Here is a 23,049-nt window from a genome sequence, read left to right on the forward strand (position 1 = left end):
CCATCCAGAGGTCAGACAAATACTTAATGATGCATTATTCAATTTTTCTCTGGTTTAGTTTTTTTTTTTAACTCCATGCTTCTGAAACTTTTCTCTTAGTGCGGTGTGAGGTAAGATTTCTAATTTCTGGCTTGGTATTTAGCAGATAAAGAATCTTAATTTCTAATTCCAAGTTCTTTTCTCCTTTTGATCCCTAGGGTCTTCACTTTCCCCATGGCCAAGTAGAAAGAGCGAGAAAAGATTACAGACAAGTGTGAAACACTGTATTGTTGTTTCCCTAATTAACATGGAGTGAGAGTCTTTTCCAGGGAATGAGTTCTCTGAATATCTTTGCATTCTGGTTAATAACTTGACGTTAATAACTTGACTCTTGCTTGTTTGTAAAAAAAAAAAAAAATTAAGGCAGAAAAGAGATAGATGGACCAAAACATATGTAAAATACCAATAGGCAAAATGAGAAAAAAGGAACATGGTAACTCTCAATGTTTGCTAGAATCTGTCATCAATGGAAGGTAAATATAAATGTATGACTCTAGATTATTAGACAAAACCAGGAGCCATAAAAATTGGAAATTAGGAAAATTGTGTAGGGAATGTTGGGAGAAAGTGGTCTAATGTCTGGCCAAATCTGGAGCATGTGACTGTGAGATGGGGCAGGAAATGATGTTAGCAAAGGGTATCAATGAGTCAAGCAGAGGTAAAAACAACAGATTTCTGTTGCTACTCTTTGAAGGGCCAACAAGACTTGTTTTAGGCAGAATAATCCATCAGAGCTAATGAGGAAGAGTTATGTGGAAGTCTAAATCCAAATAGGGATTCCAGATGACTTAAGGGTTTATGGGGAAATGCAGCAGATCAGTACCTTAACTGTAATCCCTGTTCATCCCCTAAGATCTTTCTCTAGTGGCAGCAAAGTCAATTAGAGGTGAGAGCAGAAAACACTTGGTAGAACAGGGCAGCCAAGACATTCCCAAATCACTGACTAGAAGGGTCAGAAAGAGGGAAGAGCATGATTAGGATTATGGGGAGACTTGTAGAGCTTTCAGGAAATATTTTTATCTGTTTGTGTCTTTTGCTTACTTGCTCATGTATTTGTTATCTGGGTGTATGGACCAGATATTGTGCTCAGAACCAAACACAAAGAAGTCCAAATAGTCTAAAACTACATCTATCCATCAAATATGCATTGAGGTCCTTCTATGGACCATCACCAAGTTTTAGGAGTTTGGAATACATGTAGGAACAAAACAGATATGGTCTCTGCCCTTATAGGAACCCTCATCTCTTTCTCTTGAAATATTTAAAAATAGAAAATACAGAAAATCATATATCATACATTTCTGTATTCCCTCAAGATTTAATAAATGGTAATATTTTGCATAGTTGTTTCAAAACATACTTAAACAAATAAAATCACCTAGCTACAGTTAGAGCTGCTTTGACCTATCTCAAATGAAATTTCCCTTCCTCTTTTCAGGGAAGTAATTAATTATCCTGAAGTTGGCATTCTTCCAATTATTTTAAAATATGTTACCACGTACATATTTGTTCATGAGAAATTTGTAGCATAATTTTGTATTTTGGAAATTATGAAATGATGTTTTTGGTACAAAATGATAACTTGCTTTTTATATCTCACATCAGGTTTTTGAAATAATTTAACTTAATATTTATTAAATACCTACTGTGCCTCAGGCATCATCCTAAGTGCTAGAATAAAGCAGTGAATGACCAAATAACTCTGCCCTTATTGAAGCTTATATTGCAGTAGAGTAAACAAACAATAAACAACAAAATATGAAATATTCTATATAGACTGCTGTTAGAGACTGAACTGAGACCCTCACACTTGTACGCTAAACCCTTAACCTACAATGTAACTCAGTTTGGAGATGAGGTTTATAAGGCGCCAATAAAGATTAAGTGAGAATAAATGAAAGGTCTTAATTCCATAGCACTGATGTCCTTATAAGAAGAAGAGTCATCAGAAATTCTTCTTTCTCCTCATGCATACACAGCATAAAGGCCATGTGAGGACAAGGACAATATCTGCAAGCCATGAAGACAGCCCAAACCAGAAACCAAATCTACTGGTACCCAGATCAGGAACTTGTAGCCTCCAAAACTGTAAGAAAATTTTTACTGTCTATGCCATCCCAGGTGTGGCATTTTGTTATGATAGCCCTCCCCTCACTAGTACAGCTGCTATATGTTGCTGAGCGCTAACAAGTAGGAAAAGGGGAGATGGAGTGATGAGGGTAAGATTGGAAGTTGGAATCGAGTGTCCAAGAAAGTCTTATCCAAGAAGTTACTCTTGAGAAAAGACTAAAGAAAGTGAAGGAGTTGGTCACTTGGCTAACTGAGGGAAGAGGAAGAAGCACCAGTGCAGAATCTGACCAGTGGAGTATGTGGCATGTTCCAAGAGCCATGAGGAGGTTTGGGTGGAGGGAGTAGAGGGGAAAGTGGAAGGAGAGGAAGAAGATGAAGCTGGAGGGTTAAAGGAGGCCAAGATCACATAGAAACCGTGGGAGAGTGTTTAAACAGAGGAGTGACAGGGTCTGACATTCATTTTAACAAATTGTTCTCAACAGTTCTGTTGAGAAAAGAAAAAAGTCCAAGGGCAGAAGCAGAGAAACCTCTTGTAAAACTTATTTCAGTAGTAAAAGCAAAAGATGATGGTGATTTCAATCAGGCATGTGGCAGTGGAGATGATGAGAAGTGATCAGATTGGAGATGTATTTTGAAGGCTCTGAGCAACTATAAGAATTGTCTTCCAGTAACACAGGTGAAAAATGAGGTCATAGGATCCTAAGTTCAAAACGTTAAGTTGAGATTTTGAATTCATGGACTGTGAGATATAGGGGTCTGGAGTTCAGGGGAGAGATCTAGGTTGGAGATAAAACTTCAAAGTCATTGGCACACGGATGGTATTTAGAGCTATAAAAATGGATGAGATCACTTAAAGAGTAAATGTTGATAAAAAAGAGAAATTCAAGGAGAGGTTATGGAGATGACTAGCAATCAGTTAAGGAGACAGAGAGCCTGGCCAGAAATTTAGGAGGAGAACCAGGTGTCATAGCCTGGATGTTAAATGAAGATATGCTTCAAAGGGGTCATGAAATGGCTCAAATTCATCAATGTTATTACATGCAGAACAAGGTCATTAATTTACTTTCTACATAGTTTTCTAGGAGGAATAGAACCATTTTTATTTGTGCATTGTTATAATGGTATATATTTTATTTATGATATTTCACTTTTATCAGTAATGTAGCAATGACCATCTGTGTCCATGAATGATAGCTGCTTTAGGGTATTCCCTAGATGTCGAATGGTAGGTTGTAGAATATGCATTCGTAACTTTTCCAGATATTGCCAAATTGCTTTTCAAAGTGATTGTGCCAGTGAATGCTCCCACCAGTAGTATCTAAGAGCTTACATTCTTGCTCACACAGGGTGCTGTTCAATTTATTTTTGACAGATGGATGTGAATTGGTATCATGTTGTTTTAATTGGCATTTGCCTGATAGTCCTAGTAAAAAGCATCTTATAGGGAATGCCTATTTATAGCTTTTGCCCATTTTTCAATTAGGTTGTTTTTCAATATTATTAATTTGCAGGAACTTTTTATGTATATCGGATACTAACCCTTTGCTGGTTAAACACATTGCAAATGAATGCTTTTTACACTATATTCCTCATCTTTTAACTTTGTTTATAGTATCTCCAGTTGTACATTTAAAAAAACCTTTAATGTATGTAACATAATTGGAAGGAATTAGTTTTAGAAGGAGAAGATGGGGGATGCCTAGGTGGCTCAGTGGTTGAGTGTCTGCCTTTGGCTCAGGGCTTGATCCCGAGGTTCTGGGGTCAAGTACTGCATGGGGCTTCCCACAGGGAGCCTGCTTCTCCTTCTGCCTATGTCTCTGCCTTTCTCTCTGTGTCTCTCTTGAATAAATACATAAAATCTTAAAAAAAAAAAAAGAAGGTGGAAGACTTACCAACAAGTTTTCAATTTGATGACAGAATGTAGAGTGAGTTTTGAATCTGATAAGCTATTACTTCAATGATCAGTTAACCAATCCAAATAATCAATTAATCAGTCAAAAGAGCAATTTGACCATCCATATTATAGAAGTGGAAGGCTAGTTGGTAGGGTTCTCTTATGGAAAAAAGAAAACAAGTACCTACACAACCAAAGGAGTCTGGGCAACACTGAGACTGCAGTTGAGGTGTAAAGGACGACCCCACAGGTGCCCTTGTTTGTGCATTTGTTTGATTTTCTCAAGCTAGGATCAGCATCCGAAGTGAAGGCACACACTGAGTTCTTTCTAGCACTGAGGTTTTCTAGGAGTTCCTGAACAAGAGGCCCCCAAAAGAACAAGAGGGTTTACATGAAGGTGGAGAAGGGATGGTTTGGAAGTTGCATGAAGGAGTGAGGATACAGCCACCATAGCTCCCTACCCAAGGTACATGAATTGCTATAGACTGAATTATGCCCCCTGCTAAATTCCTACATTTAAGCCCTAATCCCTAACATGACTAAATATGGAGATATAATTAATTACCTTTACATAGAGGTAATTAAGGTTAAATGACATCATAAGGGTGGGGTCCTGATACTACAGGATTAGTATCCTTACAAGAAGAGACACCAAAGAGCTCACTCTCTCTGTTTCTCATTGTCTCTCTTCACCATGTGAGGACACAGCAAGAAGGTGGCCATCTGCAATCCAAGAGAGAGCTCTTGCTAGACTCTGACCCTGCTGGGACTTTGATCTTGGACTTTCAGTCTCCAGCACTGTAAGAAAATACATTTCTATTGTTCATGCCATCCAGCCTATGGCATTTTGGTATGGCAGCCTGAGCTAAGACATGGGTAAGGGAAAATGAGCCACCTCCATCAGAGATGCCTCAGCGATTGTATATCAAAGGGAAGAGTAAGATTTCAACACAGATAAAGCCAGAAAAGACTTTCTGTAAGAACCTGGAGGTGGGGATCCCTGGGTGGCTCAGCGGTTGGGTGCCTGCCTTCGGCCCAGGGAGTGATCCTGGAGACCCGGGATCGAGCCCGTATCAGGATCCCTGCATGGAGCCTGCTTCTCCCTCTGCCTGTGTCTCTGCCTCTCTCTCTCTCTCTCTCTCTCAGTCTGAATCTCTCATGAGTAAATAAATCTTAAAAAAAAAAAAAAAAAGGAACCTGGAGGTGTAGGTCAGTTTGTTTCCTGGGAAACTAAAACTCAAATGGACAGTTTTCTTTACTCCTCAAAGGTGCCCCACAATACTATTGATATTTTTACTTTGAATCTTGAAACTCCAATTTATTAAAATAGAAATTTTAATATTTGTAATGGAAAAATTTTTGAAATTTCATGTTTGGAATTTAAAAATCCACTAGTTTATTTTTTCCACTGGTTTGTCTATGATTTTCATATTATTTTTCTAAATGACAAGATATCAGAGTTTCTGGCTGCCATTCTCAAGTATGTAACATATTGTAGGCATAGATTTTTTTTTTTAGTTCCAATAAACAAAAAAACCTAATGTCCTAAAAATTTACCATATTTTGATTTTTGTCATAGTTTTTGATATATAAGGGCTAGATATTACAGAGTAATTTTTATATGATTAATATCACTTACAGATCCTGCAATGATTATATCTTGAAGTAAATTGGCAGACTTTACACTTTAGGCACTTTAACTTCTGTTTCAATATAAATATTCCTCTTGCTTTCTGTTTTTGTCAGTTGAGGTAAATGCATAAAAACGGAGCACATACAACAAATGATAATATTAATACAAAATTGTAAGCCATCACAACTACTATATTAGCTATCGGTCTACTGGTAAGGGATAAACAAATTGAGTCATGAACATGCTGCTCTGATGTACACGCACTGCCAAGAACACTAACTCATTACATATTCAGTGAGTCTATAGTCATGTTTAAAAGAGAAAATAATTGTGTAGATTAGTTTTTATCAAAACAAATACTGAAACAGAGTTGGATGGGTGGCTCAGTCCCTTGATCACCAGATTCATGATTTCAGCTTGAGTCATGATCTCAGAGTCATGGGATGGAAACCCACATGGGGCCACATGCTCAGCAGGGAGTCTGCTTGAGATTCTTTTCCCTTCTCCCTTCCCCTGACCCTCTCCCTGCTTATACTCGCTCGCTCTCTGTCTTTCAAATAAATAAATAAATCTACTAAAATAAAACAAAACAAAAATAAAAACCACATACTTAAACAGATGATGCTAGTACCTCAATATAAAATCAGCCTCAAGAACAACTTTCAATTTGTTGAGGTCACAAACCAGCCTTATTCAATTACATACTTAAAATTTCATAAGCATTCCCATTATTCCTGACTTAGACACTTGTATCTCAATATATTTTTAGGCGTTAGCTTCGTCATGTTTCCTACATGTATAGCCATGCTATACCTACAACCTGTCCATTTTTTCATAAATGAAATAACTTCTATTGTTTTTAATCACCATGATAATAGCATACTTTGGACACGGCATTAAGATTTCCTAGAGCTGGAATATGTATACGATCTCTGAGCGTGTAGCAGGAATATTTGATTCTGCTAGTGGTCTTAAAGCAAGAAATTATCAGTATTACATCATCCTACAATAGCTACTAATGAGCTCCATGGCTATAAAAGTATAATAAGTTCTAACAATTTTATGTAGAGATATTTTTCTCATTTAGAAGTTTGCCTTTTACTATCACTATGTAAATAGATCCTGTATGATAAACCTAGTTGCTCTTGAAGAGATTTAATATTTGTCTGTATGCCTGGCAAATACCTTATCAAAATGAGAAGTAGAATGATGACTTTAACAATAAACTTATTTTAATGCGCTATTTTTTCATATTACATAAAACGTTGAGAAATTTAAAGACTAAAATATTCAAGCAAAAGTCATTTATGACAGTGAGAAAGAACAGCCAATGGGTTAAATAAATCACACGTACAATTTTGAATTTAAAAATCTTTTATATTTTTCAACAGTTTGAATTTATTTTTGTTTATTTAGACTTAAAAGAGCAAATAAAAAATTGAGTTGTGTACCCACAAGGAGCTCAAATGGGTAAAAAAGAACTCAAAGGTTGATTTCAATATTTTTTTTTTCTCAAGTCCTTATTTAAAGACTTTTTCTTGTTCCCTTTCAATGGACTATTAGTGACATAATTAGTGCTAATGGCTCTTTATCAGAAACATGAATTACTTTTTACTCCTTTTTGTTTGTGTTGCATTTTGCAGGTTCCAGGAAGGTTCTTCCGCTCTTATAAAAGGCCTATAAAAAGCCAAGAGGGCAAAAGAGAATGTGGAGATTACAGACAGGAGACCAGGGCCAAGTCTGTTAATAGAACATTTGTATCTGGCTGAGCTGACTGCCCTTGGAGTGGATGTAGCTTATAAACATTGGGCTACTGAGCAGATGTTCCCTCTCCAGATATTTAAAAGACCACACACCTCCCACTGCTCTCAAATAAAGATGGAAAATGTCAGAAGACAAGATGTATAAGCTTTCATATTCCTTCCGTTGTCTTTTAAATATACTAGATGGCCCAATGGTCACACTCTCTTATTTCACTACCTCACACAGAACCAAAATAAATATGGCCACATACAAAATAGCTTCACTAAAAAAAAAAAAAAAAAAAAGAAAGAAAGAAAGAAAGAAAGAAATAGCTTCACTGTTGGAATCTGTTTGGTTACTTCACACAGTCATTTAAAACCTGAAGGGTATTCCCTTCAGTTAAGAAAGAGCAAATACTAATGCCAATTTTAAAATTGATAATGATCTTCCAGATAATATTATTACCTTTGCAAAAAAGTATAAGGGTGTATCCTTAGATTGCCCAATTAGAGATAATGTTCTTGATTAGTGAGAATGCTGAAATGATCACCTTTCAATGCGTGTGAAGAATATCATTCCCATTGTCAGTGTTTAATTCCTAATTGCTTTGGCACCATCAGGACTACGTCTCCAGAAGATTTCATCTCCAGTTGAAACGATCTATTTCATTTTTATTCAGTTGGGAAGGATTTAGTACTAACGTTTCCCACAAATATTTTTGTGAGTTTCCTCACACTGAAGGGAAAGCCCAACAGTTTTAGTAATTCTAAGTATAAATCAAAAAAAAATTAATCATGATGTTTTTACCAAATTTATAGCTATCTCATTTTCACTGGATAGTGACATTTTATTATCCTATGAAAACAAATTATAGGCATTTGCTTCCATGTATTTCAAGGACAAGAAAGAAAAGACAGTGTGTGACCTCCCAGACTGTAGAACACAACCAAAGGCAACTACCTACACACCTACAACTAAAAAAATTGTCCAGCCCATGAACAAAATTGTTGCCTGACCCTCTGATAAATTTGCCATGTGGGAAAAATCATAGGGAATATGCCTGGGTACATTTTGAGATTGTTCCTAGGATTTTAGAGGAGGGGGCTTTCTTCAAGTAATGTGAGAATTGTCATGTAGCAAAACTGCTCGTTCATTCAAACCTTATGAAAACATCCCTTGGGTATGGCAAAATTTTTACATTAAAAAGTTAATAAAACACCCAAAGAAACTGTTTTCTCTGTGTTTTTTTTTTCCTCTCTTTTAATTGTGTTCTTAAATAAGTCACTTCCTGACAGGAAAAAAGTTGGGCTTATCACAGAAAAAGTTTAACCTGGATCATTTTGTGTATTTTATATTAAATAGAAGTTATCCTCTTCAAAATACATTATGTGATAATCATTTAGAAAAGCTCCAGATTAAAACTGGCTCTAATTTTCCCTGCTCAGTTTTTTTGCAACTTACTGCTAAAATATGAGAACTGGCAAAGCAAAGGAAGTAATTACTAACATTTCCACTGTTGCCAGGACCTTGTGCTTTGTTCCATTTTCCTCAGGTGGCTGGCTCTCTGTTTAACCCAGTTGATAGCACGCATGTGCTACAGCCCCCTTATCACCCCCAGACTTACCGCTTTCAGAAATAGAAGTTTTCTGGCAAGGAGAAAGTCAGGAATTTGTCTTTATTCTGTGTGGGTATAGCTATTGCTCCATACCCATTAGCACTTCTCCTTCTATTCTCAGTTGAAGGGTAAAACTTCTAGAGAATCAATGGTTATGAAATAATACTGGCGTATTGCACTCTAAGAATTTTATGGTGATGGGAATTGGAAAACTCTGAGTGCTTCCTAACTATATATATATTTTTTCTTCTTCTTCTGTTTAGAGTGAAAGAGACATGGTCAGTGGGAAATGCTAATTTCATCATAGTTCAGGATAGTTACACTTGAAAAAATCCTAATAATTGACATTAATAATTAAGCTAAGAGCTGTGTATATTAGCTGGATGTCTGGCCAAACCTCAGCAAGAGGATTTTCATCCAGTATTGAAATGCCTGGAGAATGGGACTAAAGGCACAATACATCCTTTGTCCATTGGCAGATGGTGGACCTTGACAAAACGTATCCATCTGAGAAGAAACAAAGCAACAATAACAACAATAAAATAACAAAAAGGGGACCTATGTAATAACATGGCAGGAACAAAAAGGAGATTGTCATCTTAAAAGCTGAGAGAAAATGTACAAGGATCCAGAAATAATAATAATAATAATGAAAGAAAATTATAATAGCTCCTTAGATTCATTATAGGATGTAAAACAATACAGAACCTATGATGCAGGTGTGAAATACACACAAAGTACAGGGTAATGTAGATATAAAATAGGATGTGATGAAATAGGAAGTGGCTGAGAAAGGAAGATTGGCAGAAAAACTCTAATACAATGAAAAAATTAAGTTCATATTAGACATTAAAATCTACTTAAAAATCAAATCACTCATAAAATGTAAATCTCAATTCCTTTCTCCAGAATGCAAGTAAAAGGACCAAGAGATTAAAAAGAAGGGAGGCCAAAGGAAAAAAAGATGATAGACATGGATGATAAATTACAGAAGAAGAATTTTAGCTGATTTTAAAGAGAAAAAACCATTGGAATGTAAGTAGAATCTAAACCAAACAAGCAAACAAAAATCTAAGTAAGTCAACTGTGAAATCATATGATGCTATACATAAAATAATCAGAGTCCCATCCATTAGACACTTTTGGCAAAAAGTTTTAATTAAATGGTTAAAAAAACTTTGAAAGAACACCCAGAAAAACTGACTGCCTTTATAGCTTTCCTCTGTATTACTAGGTTCCAGAATATGCTGGCTTATAACCTACAGTATTTTTAAAGGGAAAGGCTGTAACTAAAGAACTTCTTTGCTAGCAAAATTGTCTTTCATTTGTGAAGCCAACAAAACACAATTCTCTTATAAACAAAAATATAAAAATATACTAATCACCTACCCATCTTGGAAACAAACAACATAAAGAAATATTTCAGATGAGACAAAAATCAGAATTAACAATTTAAGAAGGTAGAAATAGTGATAGACATAGTAGAGACAAATTTGCATTATTTTCCTTCCTAGGAAATAAACCAAGAGGAATTTGTCTATAATATGGAGAAACATTTAAGCACAAGAAACACATTATAATGCAATTATAGCATAACTGTAAAAAAATTCCTATTTAACAATAGAATATCATTCAACAAGTTAATTTTATGATGAATTTTAATCATATGGGTTAAGGTTATGATGAAATATTTAGCAAAGAGCACAGTATGAAATGAAACATCCATGAATAAACAACATAAAGTAAAAGTATATGTGACTTTCATCTGTAACATTTTTATATCTTTAAAAAGAGATCTGAAGTAAACATTAAACAAAATTACTTCAAAATATTTTGGATAGTGGGTATATAAGTGTTTATTTTTAAACTTTATTATATATAGTTTTTCAGAACTAATTTCTTCCAAGAAAAATCATAGAGGGATGTCTGAGTGGCTTAGTCAGTTAAGAGTGGAGCCCTTGACTTTAGCTGAGGTCATGGTCTCAGGGTAGGGGAGATGGAGCCTCATGTCAGGCTCTGCACTCAGTGGGGAGTCTGCTTGAGATTCTCTGTCTCCCTCTGCCCCTCACTCCACTCTCTTTTTCTCTCTCTCATACAAATAAGTCTTCAAAAAAATCATAGAAATTAGATCATAAGAAAAATTTACCAACCCTATTGCTTTTGGTACTGATAATATGCTTCTCCCCTGCCCTCTAATTTTGTGCTTTCCATTAGTTTCTCTGTATGTCCTACAGACAAACTGTACTGCCCCAAATGAGAGAAAATCATTCACCAAGCTTCAGAAATTTTCAAAACTCTCTAACACCCACCAATTAGTTAAATGAAATGTAACCTCCCTATCAATTTCCTCATTCATAAAATAAAAGGGTTGGCATTTCTGCTTCCTAGAATTATGAGGATTATGTAATAAAATGTTCTGCAGCAATACATCTCTCTAAGAAGGATATTTTCTGAACGAGTATCTTTTTTGGGAGGAGCTGATGTTGCTGGAAATAGATTAATTTGGTTTGTGGCTGAGAAGCACAGCAATTGTTCTTATAGTAATAACTGGAATGAAACTGCTTATATGAAATTCTTTTTAATAGGGAGTGCCGTCCATTTCCCTTGGAAGACCGGGTAAACCAACACCAATGTCATTCTGTGACTTTGGCAACATTAAAGAGAACAACAGAGGAAGAAGCAGAAATTTTGTTGCAGGGGGGAGGTGGTGGGTAAGCCCCCCGGTCTGTTCAGTAAGGTGGTGCAGGGTTGAGTACAGAAAAACCAATCAGGGAGTGGGCTCCAGGGTGTTCTAATTCATCTAAGGGGCAAGCAGTCAGATCCAAAGAAGCATAGAAGTAACTGGCTGTCTAGTCACGTGACCCTGTTCCTCTCCTTCCTCAACACACAGCTAGACTACATTCCCCAGCTTTCCCTGCAGTTAGATCTACCCTTGGGACGGAGCTCTAGCCTGTGGCACATAAACAGAAGTGATGTGCACTTCAGGGTGATGTGCTTGACCTAGGAAACCTTCCCATAAATGGTCCTTCACTCTCTTCTTTCTTTCACTGGCTTGATACAGATATCCATGGCAACGAGCCTGGGTTCCGCTCACTGCAGTGGCAAGACATTACCAGCTTCTCCTGAGTAGGCACTTTGGGTTTTTTATGAGCATAAAATAAACTTTTAGTGTGTTTATCCACTAAAAATTTTAGTTCGTATGTCATAGCAGTTAGCATTGCTCTAAGTAATAGAGGTTTCTTCATACCAGGAAGGCAGCAAGTTGAAGATAATACAAAAACTGATGTCTCAAAGCCTGAGAGTAGAAGTCAAAAATAACAGGAGCCCTCAAAAAGGCCTTCAGATTTTGAATCCAGGCAGCAAGGGGGAAGTGTGGTCCTAGTGCACCGCCGACACTGAGCAGAGTTTAGTTTATTTTAATTGCCATGCTCTGATCTTCTCATAGAGCATCTGCAGGGAGGATAGACTCATGCCTACCTGGAAATCACAAGGAGTGTGATGTAATATTGCCACTAATGTACAAATATGTCCTATGGCTCCCACACTTAAGACAAAACATAACAGAACACTTCCCATGATTCCGTATCTTCCCTTTAGCGGCCCTCAATTTCTCCACTCTGGTCTCCAGCCAAACTTTGGGAAAGAGGAAAATGTCCACTTATGCCATTTCCCATCACTTCCTCAGCAGACTTCACCATATTCCAATGTGATTTCTGCTGCCACCGTCCCAAAAATCCCTGCCAAGGTGGCCAATGACTTTCATAAAGGTGAATCTAATGGAAACTTTTCAGCTCTCATCAGACTAAATGTTTTGCCAGCTTTCAGTAATATTAATGGCTTGTTTTCTATTTAAAACTATTCAGGGCAATCCTGGTGGCTCAGTGGTTTAGTGCCGCCTTCAGCCCAGGGCATGATCCTGGAGACCCGGGATCAAGTCCCACGCACAGCACCCTGCATGGAGCCTGCTTCTCCCTCTGCCCTGTGTCTCTGCCCCGCTCTCTCTCTCTCTCTCTGTGTCTCTCATGAATAAATAAATAAGATCTTTAAAAATAAATAAATAAATAAGACTCTTCATTGCTTTTTCCTGAGCTCGGAATAAAATATACACATATTTAGCATGACCCGGGCATCTCCATGTGAGCTAGCCACCTGCTGCAAGATGTTATGTCTCGGCAATATACTGTAATGGTTTAAGCACTGGGACTCTTCCATTCGAATTCTTGTTGGAGTCTTAGTTTCAGTTTTGATCTCTGAAAGTACTACTTTCTCCCTGCCTCAGTTTCCTTTATTTGTAAAATGGAGAACATCATGATGCCTATGTGATAGATCTGTTGTGAGGGTCAAATAAGGTCACAAATAAGTAGTCACAACCATATGCAGCACATACGAAACGCTCTACTATTATTATTACATTTTCATGGTTTTACACTAGTGAAATATCTTCCTGCCACATTGGATTTCTCTCTGCTCCTTGAGCCAATTTCATTTATTTCCCCTGCCCCTACCTTGGCCTTCCATATGCTTTCTCCCACCTGGAATGCCTCATCCTCCTAATCTCCCTGACTGGCTTCTTTTCATTCTTCCCTTTGGGGAGGTTTTTTTGCTTATCTAAAATTGCTCCTCATTTTTATTTCTTAATGATGCTCCATTGTTTTCCTTCATGAACATAAAACAGTGTGTAGTTGTTTTGAAACACACTTACACCCATATATTTATTGCTTTCATGTCTTATTGTATTATAGACTTCACATCAGTAACCATGCAAGCTTTGTTCACCTTGGGCCTACCACTGCGCCTGGTGCATATTAGGTTACCAATAAATGTGTATGGTGTGAATGGCTGAATGAATATAAGTGCTTCTTATACAGGGCCCCAGCTTCCCCAGCGGATGAGCAGACCTGCTGCAAAGAAAATGAGGGGTGACGGATAGAAAGTGTCATAGACAGAAGAGACACAGAAGTAGTGGCCACAGAATGTGAAACGTTTCATATTTAGACATGATTATTTTAGTAGTAATCAAGAGCTACTTCATCTCAGTAATACTTATGACTTTTTTATATAGCATAAAGTGTATGTACATAAAATTAAATTCACCTTAAAAGGCCACAGAATCTTTGTTAGATCTGGAAATGGTTTCTGTTTCAAATGATATAAGCTCATTGAAGGCAAATCTTAAACAGCGCTTGGGACAAGGCATTGAATAAAGTAGATGCTCGATAAATACTTATTAATTACTAAATTAGTTAATAGTTTCCTTGAAGTGGTTGGGTAGCTGTAATTGCCTATTTGATTCTAAGTGACGCATCTAATTCCATATTTTGATCTCAGCAATCCTGCCAAGTGAAATTGGCTGCAATCTCTGGCTAAGCTCAGCTTACTTTAAAATTTTTGGCTTTTCCCCAAAATATTTATAGTTTTCTTTTCACCTTCAGTGATTTACTATTCAACCATGGTTCACAGAGGTTAAAAGCATCAACCTTAGAACATATACAGGGTTGCTGTCAATGTCTTGAACAAAATTTTCTCATTCCAAGGGTATGGCAAAGAATTTCCAAGCATAAATTAGATGCCCTCTTCTATTTTCATTTAAAGCATTTTCTACTAAGAGCATATTATGCACCAGACATTACCTTCAGAGTGATTTCGGGGGATCATGGAAAGAAGGATAAGAAATGTGCCTCCATATGACCCAAGAACCTTGTTCTTTCAGTTAGTGGTTTGCATGCTCCAGATGCCTCTAGACTTTATGAATTTTTGAGTCTATAGTTCTGAGAGACAGAAAAGTCCAGAGTGTTTCTGGCATGTAACATGAAAAATTAAGTAGTAGTACTATTGCCATTATTGATTAAAGTGGTGTTGGGAAACCCTCTCCCAAAGGATATGCATCTTAAAGAGTAGAATGTTGTATGATGAAGACTCACCTCTATGCGGCAAGTTCCCTGAAGTGAGAGATTACATTTCAACTACAGTAAAATACTGAGGGACTTGGTTCTCCTAGGACAAGAACATGCACATTTAGTTCCTCAAACAGGGCATTATGAGAATGAAGATTGCCTTTCTATATGCCTCTTTCTCCATGTCTTCTTTTGCAGTTTTCTCTCTACCCATTTCTTCACAAATCAGGTTCCCAGGGCCTGGATACTTTTTTTCTTTTTACCTGAAGTCCAAACATTGTATCTTGCAGACCCTAAAAACATATCCTTCCTGTTTTCCCCACCACCTTTTATCTCAGGACTTCCCATTTCATTGACTAACAATGATGACAGATCAGTCAGTCAGCTCTCTCTGTTAGGAGTTCCAATCCTAAGGGAGGAGACGGAGAAACACAGATCCTCCATGCCCAATCTTTCTTTTGCTTGTTTAGCCCTTGATTTCTTTCATTTTCTATGAATACTAAGAGCTTTAGTTTCTTCCCCCCCCACATTTATTTCATCCCCACAGTAGCAATTTAACCTTTACTAAAATAGATTAGAAAATTATTATTTTCTACTAAATTCTTACAAACTGTTTTCTTGTTTTAATCTGTTTATGGCTCCTCTCTCTCCTCATTTCTGTTTACCTTCTAATTAACCACATCCAATCTCTACATATGCAAGCGCAGATCCTAAACTAGACTTGCCAGTGTGAATTCTGTTAATATGGTGAAACATTTTCATTCATTCATTCAATAAACATTTACTGGGCATTCGTGTGGCAGAAACTAGAGTTGGTCCCAGGGTAGTCAGGATTCTTGCCCCTGTCTTGTGAATGAAGACGCATATAAAATACACAGTATAAATAGTGAAGAAAAGAAAGCAGACATTGGCTTGGCTTGTGATTTGTTTCAATCCAAGCATGCAGTCAGAATACATATTAAAACTTAAGCCATTAAAAGAGCATTCATAGATGCTCGAGCATTTGTAACATCAGGTTGAGTCATACTGGTGAATTGCTGCCCAATCTTGTTTGCAACACAAAGAGAAGTAGGCTTTTGTGTGTGTGTGTTGTTTCTTTTCTCAGTGCTAATATACACAGAGGAGGAAGAAAAGGCAACAATTCTGAATTTTCTGTATCATGAAGAAAAGATCCAATATCTTGCACTAACATAAAATTTGTGGTTAGATTAGTGGATTTAACTTTAGAATTCCAAACAAAAATCTCTATCATTGATATTCTTATGACTCTATTGAACCATGGATGAAAAAGAGCTCCCAAATTCCCAAGGGTAACATGCCACACCTTTCCATAGAGCCATAGAGTGAAAACAGGACACTGACCTAAAGTCCTGGTACATCTTATGCCTGGTCTCCCGCTGACAAGAATGGCATGCCTTTTGGGAGGTGTAGAACTACCCCGATAGAAGAAACCAGGGATTCATTCTGAGGGTCAAGGCCAGCAAGCTCATAGAAGCTATTGCAGTGCACGGTAGGAGATGATTGCAAGTTGATGGTGAGTGCGCTTTTCCAGGCATGTAGAAGGGTTTTAGTACTGCAGGTGCAATTACCACTTAGCAAAGAATCAGCACCCTCTTACTGAAATTAGAACATAAAATGAGTCAGACTGGTGGACAAATTGCGGTACATGACCCTGCTGTGTTAGTGACCTATATTCACTTTCCAAACTTAGTATGAAGCTCTGTATCTGCAGCTAGCAATTTAGTGGAAGGTGGCAAGGAAGGTAATGTGTTCAAGGGAGAAACAGGGAGAATTCAGCTTTATGACATCTCTTCAGATATCAAATGTAGGCTTAGGGTAGTGCAATCAACCTCCATCTTCAAATGTTACTAATAGTAATGCAGAGGAGTCAGGAGTGCAAGGATGTGGATTAAGAATTGGAACCCATGGTAAGATGACAGGAAGCACAGGAAAGAACACAGAAGCTTGAATGCTATTAAAAATGGGTAAGCAGAGCCTCTAAGTGTTGAACAAAGAAAAGGGAAATGACAGGTCTTGAGAATGCTGTTCATGGATGGTATGATTTTAAGGTTTTAATGTGAGATTTAGAGTAAGGTTATGAGTTCAAGAAACTTCTACTTTCCTTAGAGTGATCTTCATCTGAATCACCCTGTAGTTGGAAATAAGCAGAGAAATGGATTCCAAAAGAATTATAAAATGAACTTTGGCTAGAGGAAATGATTAAAGGAATATATAAGACTTTTCTAGACCCTATATTTATATTTCTTCTATATGACATTATATTTTGTTTCTATTCATTTTTACTTGGGGGTGTATGTGGAAGTTTTGTAATTAATGTGAAGACAGGCACAAAATAAATATAACGAAAATCGGAAAATACTGAGATACAAAGGTACTCAAAAGTTCACTTATAATTAGAAGAAATTTTTTAACTTACCTCCACAGGAAAAAGTTTTATTTATTTTATTCTTAAAAGATTATTTATTGATTTATTGATTTAAGAGACAGAGAGAGGGAGAGAGCAGGAGCAAGGGGGAAGGGCAGACAGAGAGAAAAGCAGACTCCCTACTGAGCAGGGAACCTGATGCAGGGCTTGATCCCAGGACCCTGTGATCCTGACCTGAGCTGAAGGGAGATGATTAACCAACTGAGCCACCCAGATGCCTCTATTTTTTTTTTTTAAATTTTTTAGTTGAAAGAAGATTTACTTTTCTTTTTCAAGTTTTTATTTAAATTCCAGTTAGTTAATATACAGTGTAATATTAGTTTCAGGTGCGGAATTTAGTGATCCATCACTTGCTTACAATACTCAGTGCTCATCACATATGCCCTCCTTAATACCCATTATTCATTTATTAATAAAATTAACAAATTGATAAACCCCCAGCCAGACTTATCAAAAAGAAAAGACAAAGGACCCAAATAAATAAAATCACAAATGAGAGAGAAGAAATAATAACCAACAAATAATTATAATAGAAAATTATGATAAATTATATACCATCAAATTGGACAATCTGGAAGACATGGATAAATTTCTAGAAATATGTAAACTACCAAAACTGAAACAGAAAGAAATAGAAAAAAAGTTTTACAGATTTTTGCCTAATTCAGAGCATGGAGCCATATTAAATTTTATAACTTATACTCATTTGACTTAAAGCAATTCAATAAATTTACTAAGCACCATTATAGATATCAGGATTGAACAGATAGCATTTTAAAAGGCATTTTTTTAAAAAAAATTCAGTCTTTTCTGTTCCCCCCAAATTAAAAACTCTTTGAGAGCAAGGGCAGAGTAAGAGATGTGAGAGAATCGTGTTCAGGGATTTGACAACAATTGGAAGAGTTCTTTTTTATAAGACATTTTTAGCAACCACGTGGGTCAAGTTCTGACTCAAGAAATCTAGGCCTCTCAAAGTCCACACCCACCACGAAGGTAAAGTTTTAAGAAGTAAAACATGGGAAGCACTGTAAAATCCTTCAGACTTTAAGGACCAGGGGAACTGAGAAAACATATACACGATTTGGCTATGAAGAGATAAGGCAGATTGGCAAAACTGGCAGCCAAATATAAGGATCGTGAAGAAGGCAAAATCTGCAGGAAAGTGGAGGCAATCCATTCAGTTAGCTCTTTTAGGACACAAGGTGGTGAGAGTTGGAAGAACCAGAAGGGGACAGAAGCTTGAATGGCTGTGTGTATGTGTGTGTGTGATGCTTTCCTTACTGTTTCTTTACATTAAACGTTGAAATTTGGGTAGAGAAGTGATGAAGCCCACAAAGAAGGAGATACTGGAAATAAAAATAAAAGTGCAAATAATTAGTCATTAGATCCTCAACGAGGACGGCGGGGGCGGGGGTGGCAGAAATACAATGGTATGAAAAGCAGAAGTTAAAACATCCATGTTGTCTTGGAAGTGAAATAAGTAGTCCTTTGCCAACCTGGGAGGAGACGGTGGTCCTTCTTCAGATGGGGGTGGGGGATGAAGGGTAATGCTTCCCCCACTCCCGAGAAGGGCTGGGGTCGGCTGTGGGGGATGATATGATGGAGAGGAGTCTGAAAGGAAACAGAGATGGTAAATATAAAGCAAATCCTCTACTAGAGAGGGGTGAGTTGATGAGGTTTGTGTGTGGTGATCTTCATTCTCCTGATAAAGTAGGAGGCAGGCATGTCCAGACTGAATTTCTAATTCTGGACTAAACTGCAGGATCAGTTTTGATCTAACTAATCCAGGGGCACTCTGGGAGACTTTAGAGAGGAAAGCTGGTTAGATTAACACTAGATTTTGTTTTCATTATTATTTATAACACTAATTTCTTCTTTGGTACATTTCATAAACTACATTAGGTGTTAAAGTATCCCTCTACCTTATAATATCTTCCATGTTTCCATTATTATTTCAGAGAGTGAGTCAGTATGTTAAGCAGAAAAATATATTTGTGTTAACTTTTCAATAAAATCAATGTTCAAGGTATGGGAGAAAGGGGAATAAGCTTATATTTATTGCCTAATCTCAGTGGAAGAGATGAGACTCTGAACTAAATCAAAATGACCCAATTCAATGAGAAACACATTAACTTATTATTGGAGAACACTTATTTATTTTCAAAATAGGATATTTTAACAAATAGCATATTGTTCTACTAATCCAAAAGTCAAATGGGAACATTCTATTCTTAGACACTTGCCAAGTCATAGTTCTCAGTTTGTATTGCGGACATACAAACATCAATATCATGAATAATCTTGTTTCTGTTTTAGGTAAAAATATACTTCTACTTAAAACAAACCCAAATCATAACACTTCCTCTAAAATTTTCATTTTCAAGAAAAAAATTCTAGTGTTTTAGAGCAGTAAACTGATCTCTGAAGTGCTTCAAACAATTTATAGTCAATTTAAGCAATTTGAATATTTATTCTTAAAAATTTTTCAGAAATAATCTTCTCTGTTATTCTTATGTAATAAATGAGCAAAGAGATACTTATATAGAGTAGTTTTCTCAAGGTCCTAATTATTTAAGAACAAACAAAAATCTGTAACCTTCTGTAACTCTTCTTCATTCAGGCTCTTATTCATCTATCCATCATGCTTCTTGCTTCCATAATTACTTTGAACCCAAAGCATCTCTCTTCTTCAAGGAAATGTGTCTTGGAGGGTTTTGTAATGGTGTTACATACTTCACTCGCTCATTGGCTAACTGAAATAGACCGTCTTCCATATGTGGTGTTATTCTACAATTGTGATTTGGAGGAAAGAAGGGGCCAGGTGTGGAGATAGAAAAGAAGCTGGAAAATTATGACAGCATATGCTCTCAAAATTAAATGAGCATTTTTTTATCAGTCTCAGATTTGTGTTGAACTTTCAAGACTTTTACATGACATTTACCACTTTAAGAAGAGTTTTTAGAGACTCAAAATAAACAAACCAATGATTCACCTCTTAAGAGTAACATCAGTTGCTTTCAGAGGCTAAGCGCTCCAACTCAGTGTAAGGCCAGTGATCTAAGGCCCCCTTCTGTCCTGGGAATACCAGCACTCAGCTAAGAGGTGGTGGTGTGGTCCAGAGACCATGAACTGTACACCTGTGTTAGTTTCCTAGGGCTTCTGTGACGAAGTACCACGACTAGATAACTTGCAACCGAAATTTATTGTCTCACAGTTTTGGTAGCTAAAAGTCTAAGATGGAGGTATTGAGAAGGTTGGTTCCTTCTGAGGGCTGTGAGGGAGGGATCTGTTCTAGTTTTCCTCCTTGGCTTGTGGAGGACGGTCTTCTTTCTCTGCCTCTTCAGATTGTCTTCTATGAGTCACTGTGTTCAAATTCCTTCTTTTTGAAAGGACACCAGTCATACTGGATTGGAGCCCAACCCTAATGACCTCACTCTAACTCAATTACCTCTGTAAAGACTCTATCTCCAAATAGAATCACATTCTGAGATGAGGATTTCAACATCAGAATTCTGGAAGGTGGGGGACACAATTCATCCCATAACAACTTGATAATCCAGAAATACTATCTTTTTTTTTTTTTTTTAGGTTTTATTTACTTATTCATGAAAGACACAGAAAGAAAGGCAGGCTCCACACAGGGAGCCCGGTGCAGAACTTCATCCTATGACCCGGGATCATGCCCTGAGCCAAAGTAAGACACTCAACCACTGAGCCACCCAGAAGTCCCACTTCAGACTTTTTCAATTAATATTGTACTATATTACATGCTAATGCATGTGCTCTCTCTTTCTCTCAAATAAATAAATAAATAAATAAATAAATAAATAAATAAAAAGAAAAACTCAGCCTGGAAACCATTAAAAGTGTTGACTTCTGAAGTCTTGGGGCAGAGGAAGGGATCAATTATTTTCAGCATAGGTTCTGTTAAATTATTTAATTTTTTAAAAGTATAGATACTTTGTATATACTTAAAAGTACTTTTAAAAGTACAAATATTAAAAAAATACAAATATTTTGATACCTTTTATATACTTGTATCCATGTATTTAAAAAGTATATATGCTCCGATAACTTTTAATTAAAAATTAAACTAAAGATCTAAATTCTTGATGACTATGATTTGAATTGATAGTTGTAATATAATAAGAATGGTCTGGAAAGACCAAGTAAAATGACCTCACTGATAAAAGTTTGCATGATGTCCCTATGTAGGTAGTTGGTAATTGATAGTAGAAAATGAGATATCACAGGAGTAGAAGGCAGAGCTGCCTTTTTTCACTGACAAAGATAGTGTCTAGTAGGAAAGCACTGTAGACAGAGAATAAAATTGAAAATATAGTTTCAGGATTGAAGGATAGAGAACAGGGCTGGGAGTATTCTAGATCTTTTTTTCTCAGAAACATCACTCACTTGTTTTATGGTTTTGAACAAGACACTTAACCTTTCTATCTCACTACAAATATTTTTTTATTGTCTGTAAAATGGGAGGAATACTCCTACTTTGATTTATAATTTGTTCTTTCCTCAGTCATTTTATTTTTAATAGTCTTTTTTCTTAATATTTGTGTGTATATATATATATTATATACATACTTGTGTGTATATACATGTATAAAAACTTATTTTGTTGTCAGAGGTAGTAAAATTTTATTGCCATACTGTAATAAATTCTCCTTCAAAACACTTCTAAACATCACAAAAACTCAACCTACTTCTGGTTCTACACAGCACAGTTCCTGTCATTGGAGTTGTGAAGAGGAAGTGAAAACCCACAACCCATTAGCAGAAATTAAACAGCAACCTATTGGTTCTGGATATGAAGTGTCGCTAATAGAACAGTTTGCAATAACCCTGACTCCAACTGCTAATGAATTTAAGTGAGTTCCCTATAGGCAACAGAGAAAGAAAAACAAACAAACAAACAAACAAACAGAACAAACAAATGTGTCTCTGCTCAATAAGACTCTACAAAGTCTATTCCTGCCGAGAACCCAGAAATTGAATTTGGAGAAGCTCTTTTCAAGCTGTAATGAGCCACCTGCCTCCAGCTATAAAACCCAAAGAAGAAGGACAGGAAACATGCTGAAAAGCAAGAGGCAATTTTAGCATTGTGCAGTAGGGGCTCGGTAGAGAAGTAATCTTTTGTATAATGTCACCAGCCTTTCAGGGAACGTGAGGCTATGTCTTGGGTTAGTTTATATCCTATCACTCCTTTAAGTGTTATCATTTACTTTTTAATGCATCATCAACTTAAACAGATAAAAAAATGAGGTGCAAATTTTATTTTGTGAAACAGTCATTAAATGATCACTAAATGTTAGTCACTAAAGTAGGTGTCACAAACCAGAGGGAAGAAAAAGGTGGAGGGAGGGAGGTGCAGTTAATATAAAGCAGCCTTCAGAATAAAAGGACTCTTCAGGCAGAGGAAACCATCATAATGGATCATTGAGAAACAAAACAAAACAAACATAGGCTTAAACACACAATCTATCATATGGACATGTGCACTGCAGATTTTATTGTGTTTCGCTCTCCCTAGGAGCAGTTCTCTGGACAAAGGGCCATGAGGCCTTTGGAAAGGGGAAGACAGGAAGCAGAATGTCTCCTCCCACATTGCAAAGAATGACTTCATCTTTTTTAGTAGGCTGGAACTCCACTAGTCTTTTGCTACTGCAATGCCATTGTTGTATTATTTAGCTTTTTGAATTCTCT

Source organism: Vulpes lagopus, chromosome 24, assembly GCF_018345385.1.
Source record: "Vulpes lagopus strain Blue_001 chromosome 24, ASM1834538v1, whole genome shotgun sequence".
NCBI lineage: Eukaryota > Metazoa > Chordata > Mammalia > Carnivora > Canidae > Vulpes > Vulpes lagopus.